This window comes from Arachis hypogaea, chromosome 18, assembly GCF_003086295.3.
Source record: "Arachis hypogaea cultivar Tifrunner chromosome 18, arahy.Tifrunner.gnm2.J5K5, whole genome shotgun sequence".
NCBI lineage: Eukaryota > Viridiplantae > Streptophyta > Magnoliopsida > Fabales > Fabaceae > Arachis > Arachis hypogaea.
The window spans coordinates 14,343,963-14,351,386 of NC_092053.1; the positions used below are offsets into that span (position 1 = coordinate 14,343,963).

Here is a 7,424-nt window from a genome sequence, read left to right on the forward strand (position 1 = left end):
GATCCTTCCATGAGAAATTTGGGTGATTTCTCCATGATGGATTATAGGTGTTTCCATATGGTTCACCCATGTAATTCACCTCTGCTATTGCAGGGTTCTCAGGATCATAAGCTTCTTCTTCAGAAGATGCCTCTTGAGTACTGTTGGATGCAGCTTGCATTCCATTCAGACTCTGAGAAATCATATTGACTTGCTGAGTCAATAATTTATTCTGAGCCAATATGACATTCAGAGTATCAATTTCAAGAACTCCCTTCTTCATAGGCGTCCCATTACTCACAGGATTCCTTTTAGAAGTGTACATGAACTGGTTATTAGCAACCATGTCAATGAGTTCTTGAGCTTCTGCAGGCATTTTCTTTAGGTGAATGGATCCACCTGCAGAAGTATCCAATGACATTTTAGCTAATTCAGACAGACCATCATAGAATATATCCAGGATGGTCCATTCTGAAAGCATGTCAGAAGGACACTTTTTGGTCAGTCCTTTGTATCTCTCCCAAGCTTCATAGAGGGATTCACCTTCTTTCTGTCTGAAAGTCTGAACATCCACTCTAAGCTTACTCAGCTTTTGAGGAGGAAAGAACTTGGCTAAGAAAGCCTTGACCAGCTTATCCCAAGAGTTCAGGCTATCCTTAGGTTGAGAGTCCAACCATATTCTAGCTCTGTCTCTTACAGCAAAAGGAAAAAACATGAGCCTGTAGACTTCAGAATCTACTCCATTAGTCTTAACAGTATCACATATCTGCAAGAATTTAGTTAAGAACTGAAAAGGATCTTCAGATGGAAGTCCATGAAACTTGCAGTTCTGCTGTAAATTGGAGATGCTTCTTCCATGTAAATTGGAATTAGGTGCAGTAAAGTCACCAAGCATCCTCCTTGCATTATTATTATTTTCGGCTGCCATCTCTTCTTCCTGTTCGAAAATTTCTGTAAGGTTGTCTCTGGATTGTTGTACTTTAACTTCTCTTAATTTTCTCTTCAGAGTCCTTTCAGGTTCTGGGTCTGCTTCAACAAGAATATTCTTGTCCTTGCTCCTGCTCATATGAAAAAGAGGGACAGAAAAATAATAATAATAATAATAGGGATCCTTTTTACCACAGTATAGAGGTCCATGTGTGAGTAGAAGAAAAGAAGAAGAAAAATTTGAACACAGATGGAAGATGGGGTTCGAATTTGGGTGAGATGAAGTGTTAGTAGATGAATAAATAAATAGAAGGAGAAGAGAGAGAAAGAGAATTTTCGAAAATTATTTTTAAAAAAGAGTTAGTGATTTTTGAAAATAGTTTTTGAAAAAGGTTAGTAATTTTCAAAAATTAAAATCAAAAATTAAAATAATTAGTTAATTAAAAAGAAATTTTGAAAAAGAGGGAAGATATTTTCGAAAATGAGAGAGAGAGAGAGAGAGTTAGTTAGGTAGTTTTGAAAAAGATAAGAAACAAACAAAAAGTTAGTTAGTTAGTTGAAACAAATTTGAAAATCAATTTTGAAAAGATAAGAAGATAAGAAGTTAGAAAAGATATTTTTAAAATCAAATTTTTGAAAAAGATAAGATAAGAAGATATTTTTGAAAAGATATGATTGAAATTAGTTTTGAAAAAGATTTGATTTTTAAAATCACAATTAATGACTTGATTCACAAGAAATCACAAGATATGATTCTAGAACTCAAAGTTTGAATCTTTCTTAACAAGCAAGTAACAAACTTGAAATTTTTGAATCAAAACATTAATTGATGATGTTATTTTCGAAAATATGATGTAGAATTAAGGAAAAGACTTTTGAAAAATATTTTTATAATTTTCGAAAATAACTAAGAAAAATGAAAAAGATTTGATTTTTGAAAAAGATTTTGAAAAAGATAAGATTTTCAAATTGATCATTTGATTTGACTCATAAAAACAACTAGATTTTAAAAATTTTTAAAAAAGTCAAATCTAATTTTCGAAATTTATGAGAGAAAAAGAAAGGAAAGATATTTTTTTATTTTTTTTATTTTTTAAAGATAAGGGAGAAAAACATGAAAATGATGCAATGCATGAAAATTTTGGATCAAAACATGTGATGCATGCAAGAATGCTATGAATGTCTAGATGAACACCAAGAACACTATGAAGATCATGATGAACATTAAGAACATATTTTTGAAAAATTTTCAATGCAAAGAAAACATGCAAGACACCAAACTTAGAAATCTTTAATGCTTAGACAATAAGATTCCAATAATGCATATGAAAAATACCATACAACACAAAACACTAAAATATGAAGATCAATCAAGAAGGTTTGTCAAGAACAACTTGAAGATCATGATGAATGCAATGCATGAATGCAATCTTCGAAAAATGCAAGATGAATATGCAGTTGACACCAAACTTAAAAATTGACTCAAGACTCCAACAAGAAACACAAAATATTTTTGACCTTTTATGATTTTATGATTTTTTTGTATTTTCATTTTTTTTTTCGAAAACAAAGGGAAATTTTTTTTTTGAAAACAAAACAAAAAGAAAATTACCTAATCTGAGCAACAAGATGAACCGTCAGTTGTCCAAACTTGAACAATCCCCGACAACGGCGCCAAAAACTTGGTATGCGAAATCATGATCTCTCAGATTTGTATTTTGTAAAATTGTTTGTTCGTTCTTTCCCTGGTAATGGAGAAAAACAGGTGCACAGAACCATGGTCCAAACATAACTTCACAACTTCACATAACTAACCAGCAAGTGCACTGGGTCGTCCAAGTAATAAACCTTACATGAGTAAGGGTCGATCCCACGGAGATTGTCGGCTTGAAGCAAGCTATGGTCACCTTGTAAATCTCAGTCAGGAAAAGTCAAATGTGATTGGATTAGATAATTAAAATAAAAGTAAAGATAGAAATACTTATGTAATTCATTGGTGAGAATTTCAGATAAGCGTATAGAGATGCAATGTTCCTCTGAACTTCTGCTTTCCTGCTGTCTTCATCCAATCAATCCTACTCCTTTCCATGGCTGGCTTTATGTAGGGCATCACCGTTGTCAATGGCTACATCCCATCCTCTCTGTGAAAATGGTCCGATGCGCTGTCACTGCATGGCTAATCATCTGGAGGTTCTGGATCATGTCGGAATAGGATCCATTGATCCTTTTGCGTTTGTCACTATGCCCAACACTCGCGAGTTTGAAGCTCGTCACAGTCATTCAATCACTGAATCCTACTCGGAATACCACAGACAAGGTTTAGACATTCCGGATTCTCATGAATGCCGCCATCAATCTAGCTTATACCACGAAGATTCTGAATAAGAGATCCAAGAGATATTCATTCAATCTAATGTAGAACAGAGGTGGTTGTCAGGCACATGTTCATAGGGAATGATGATGACTGTCACGATCACCACATTCAAGTTGAAGCGCGAATAGATATCTTAGAAGCGGAATAAGTTGAATTGAATAGAAACAGTAGTACTTTGCATTAATCTTTGAGGAACAGCAGAGCTCCACACCTTAATCTATGGAGTGTAGAAACTCTACCGTTGAAAATATATAAGTGAAAGGTTCAGGCATGGCCGAGAGGCCAGCCATCACAATCTAAGAACTAGGCGTCCAAAGTTGATCCTAAGATCTAAAATGATCAAAAGATGTCAAATACAATAGTAAAAAGTCCTATTCATACTAAACTAGTTACTAGGGTTTACAGAAGTAAGTAATTGATGCATAAATCCACTTCCGGGGCCCACTTGGTGTGTGCTTGGGCTGAGCTTGAATGTTACACGTGCAGAGGCTCTTTCTGGAGTTGAACGCCAGCTTTTGTGCCAGTTTGGGCGTTGAACTCCACTTTGCAACTTGTTTCTGGCGCTGAATGCCAGAATTGGACAGAGAACTGGCGTTGAATGCCAGTTTGCGTCATCTAAACTCGGGCAAAGTATGGACTATTATATATTTCTGGAAAGCCCTGGATGTCTACTTTCCAACCCAATTGGAAGCGCGCCATTTTGAGGTCTGTAGCTCCAGAAAATCCACTTTGAGTGCAGGGAGTTCAGAATCCAACAGCATCAGCAGTCCTTCTTCAACCTCTGAATCTGATTTTTGCTCAAGTCCCTCAATTTCAGCCAGAAAATACCTGAAATCACAGAAAAATACACAAACTCATAGTAAAGTCCAGAATTGTGAATTTAACATAAAAACTAATGAAAACATCCCTAAAAGTAACTAGATCCTACTAAAAACATACTAAAAACAATGCCAAAAAGCGTATAAATTATCCGCTCATCACCTATCCATAGATGACTTATATGTTATCATAGATGATCTCACCCTCAATTCTGAAAAATTGCTGAATAAATACAATAAATGCAAATCTAAAAAAGAAATGTTGAAAGCTGAAAATAATTTTTTGAAAGAAAAGGTGAAGGAAACCGAATGTGCTTTGGATATTATTGAAGAAAATAGATTTCTAAAATCTGAACTTGAGAAAATAAAAAGAAAGCACATTATGGATCCTTCTCAAGAACTTATTGCTGAAAATAAAAGATTAAATAAAATGATTAAAAGATTGAATAATGATTTAGCAAAATTTGCTCACAGTTCTAGCAACTTGGACAAATTACTTGCAAATCAAAGACCATTATTTAAAAAATATGGTTTACGATATGTGACAAAAGATGATGCAATTTTTGACAATTTCTCAACAAAATTCATGGTCTCTTCTTCAAAAACAAAATCCATCATAAACAAATCTGGTCTGGGACATGTTCCCACCTATGAAAAGGAATTTGAAAAACATTGTTTTGAGGAAACTACATTATCCACAAGAATCGAACCTATATCAAGCAAGTCAAGTATGGGCTACATTTCAAACAACGAGGTTGCTTTCAAAAATCCACAGTTTTACAAAAGAACCTCTTATTCAAGAAGCCCATATGGTTTTAAAAATTCTGGTTTGAATGTTCTTTCAAAAGAAACAATAATAACAAAAATAAGTTTGTCAAGAGAAATGTCCAGTTTTCAAAAATCAGAAAACATCAGTCTACTAATCATTTCCAACGTCAAAACATAAATCAATTTTAGCAACATGCATAAAAAAATCATTGCCTAAATTGTAAGAAAATTGGTCACTCTTACTTACATTGCATCATTAAAGAAAAAGTAGGAAACTAAACTTATAATGTTGTTTGTGATTTTAATGCACTTGGGTAACCAAGGTGGATTAACTTCAAAGGATCCAAATTAATTTGGATACTAAAGGTTACTTGAGATTATTTGTCTAGCATCCAAGAAGAAGAAAGATATGTGGTACTTGGATAGTGGATGCTCTAGACGCATGACTGGAAGGTCAACCTTCTTCATCAAACTCAACAGGTATGCTGGAGGTTTTGTGACCTTTGGAGATGATGGAAAGGGTAAAATAGTTGCTGTTGAAAAAATAGGTAACTATCATTCTACTTTCATTGATGATGTCTTTTTAGTTGATGGTTTGAGCCATAATCTTTTGAGTATAAGTCAATTGTGTGATTTGGGTTATTTGGTGATATTCAAAAGATTGAAATGCTATGTTGTGAGTGAAAAGACTAATGATGTATTGTTTATTGCTAAACGTTGTGATAATGTGTATGGACTTACTCTAGATGAACTAAAGGATCAAAATGTAACTTGTTTTCATTCTAAAGAATCTAAAAAGTGGCTATGGCACAAGAGAGTGGGCCATGCTAGCATGTTTCAAATAAACAAGCTTGTTAAGAAAAGATTAGTAAGAGGTCTTTTTTGATAAGATTTGACAAAAACATCACGTGCGATACTTGTCAAATGGAAAAACAAACAAAGAACTCATTTAAATCAAAGGAAGACATCTCTACTAAAAGACCACTTGAATTGCTACATATTGATTTATTTGGTCCAACAAGAACTAAAAGCTTAGGTGATAAACATTATGGTTTGGTAATTATGGATGACTACACTAGGTTTGGTTGGGTTTTATTTCTTGCACATAAAAATGAAGCCTTTTTGGCTTTTGAGATTTTTAGCAAGAAAATTCAAAATGAAAAGGATTCAAAGATTGCTTCAATAAGAAGTGATCATGGAACTGAATTTGAAAATTAATTATTTGAATCCTTTTGTGAGGAATTTGGAATATCACACAATTTCTCTTGTCCAAGAACACCTCAACAAAATGATGCTGTTGAAAGAAAAAACAGAAGCATTCAAGAAATGACAAGAACTATGCTTTGTGAAAGCAATGTTCTAAAATTCTTTTGGGCTAAAGTTGTTAACACAGTGTGCCACATTTTGAATAGAACAATCATAAGAAAATTCTTGAAGAAAATTTCTTATAAACTTTGGAAGGGTCACCCACCAAACTTGAATTACTTACATATTTTTGGATGCAAGTGTTTTGTCCTAAATAATGAAGAAAATCTTGAGAAATTTGATCCAAAGGCATATGAATATTTATTTGTAGGATATTCCACAACTAGCAAAGCCTATAGAGTTTATCATCAAGATGCTAGAATTATAGAGGAGTCCATACATGTTACCTTTTGTGACACTAACTTGGTTCAAAGTATCTTGAAAGATTGTGATGTAGGAAATTAAGTACAAGGCAAAGAAGGAGAATCCCAAAACCAAGAAAAAGAAATTTCTGGACCATCTGAATCTGATAAAGCTGCTGCAGGAGATTCTGTAGGAGACAATTCTGTTTTGTCTCATGAATCTAGCAAAATTTCTGACAATACAAAGTATTTGGATCCTACAGTAACCGAAACTGCTCCTAAGTCTACTAGACACCGTGAGTGGAGATTCTTAAAGAATTATGCATAGGAATTTATCATTCGGAATGTTTTTCACGGTCTCAAGACACGTTTCTCCACAAGAAAAACAAATGAAGAAACAAATTTGGCCTTTTTCTCTCAAATGGAGCCTCAAAACATCCATGAAGCTCTCGCTGACCCTTCTTGAGTAAAGGTTATAGAAGAAGAACTTGGTGAATTTGAAAAGAACCAAGTTTAGACACTTGTTCCAAAGCTAATTGGAAAGAAAGTGACTGGCACCAAGTGGATATTTAGGAACAAGTTAGGAGAAGATGGTAGCATTGCTAGAAACAAAGCAAGATTGGAGGCACATAGATATGATCAAGAGGAAGGAATAGACTTTGATGAATCATTTGCCCCCTGTTGCCCGAATGGAAGCCATAAGACTACTTCTAGCTTATGCCACTCATTGTGGTTTCAAATTATATCAAATGGATGTGAAATGTGTATTTCTAAATGGTGTAATAGATAGAGAAGTGTATGCGGCACAACCACCTGATTTTAAAAATAAGAAATTTCCTAATCATATTTTAAAACTCTCAGAAGCCCTTTATGGGTTGAGACAAGCTCCTAGGTCTTGGTATGAAAGACTTAGCTCTTTTCTTTTGAAAAATAGATTTCAAAGAGGCACCA

The 7,424-nt window shown here is 34.0% G+C and overlaps 1 non-coding gene across 1 annotated transcript; it reads left to right on the forward strand.

Moving 5' to 3' along the window:
• Positions 1-454: 454 nt before the first annotated feature.
• On the forward strand, positions 455-562 carry LOC112774634 (small nucleolar RNA R71). Its single transcript, XR_003189110.1, has one exon. It is a non-coding gene; the product is annotated as a small nucleolar RNA R71 (small nucleolar RNA).
• The last annotated feature ends 6,862 nt before the right edge of the window (positions 563-7,424 follow it).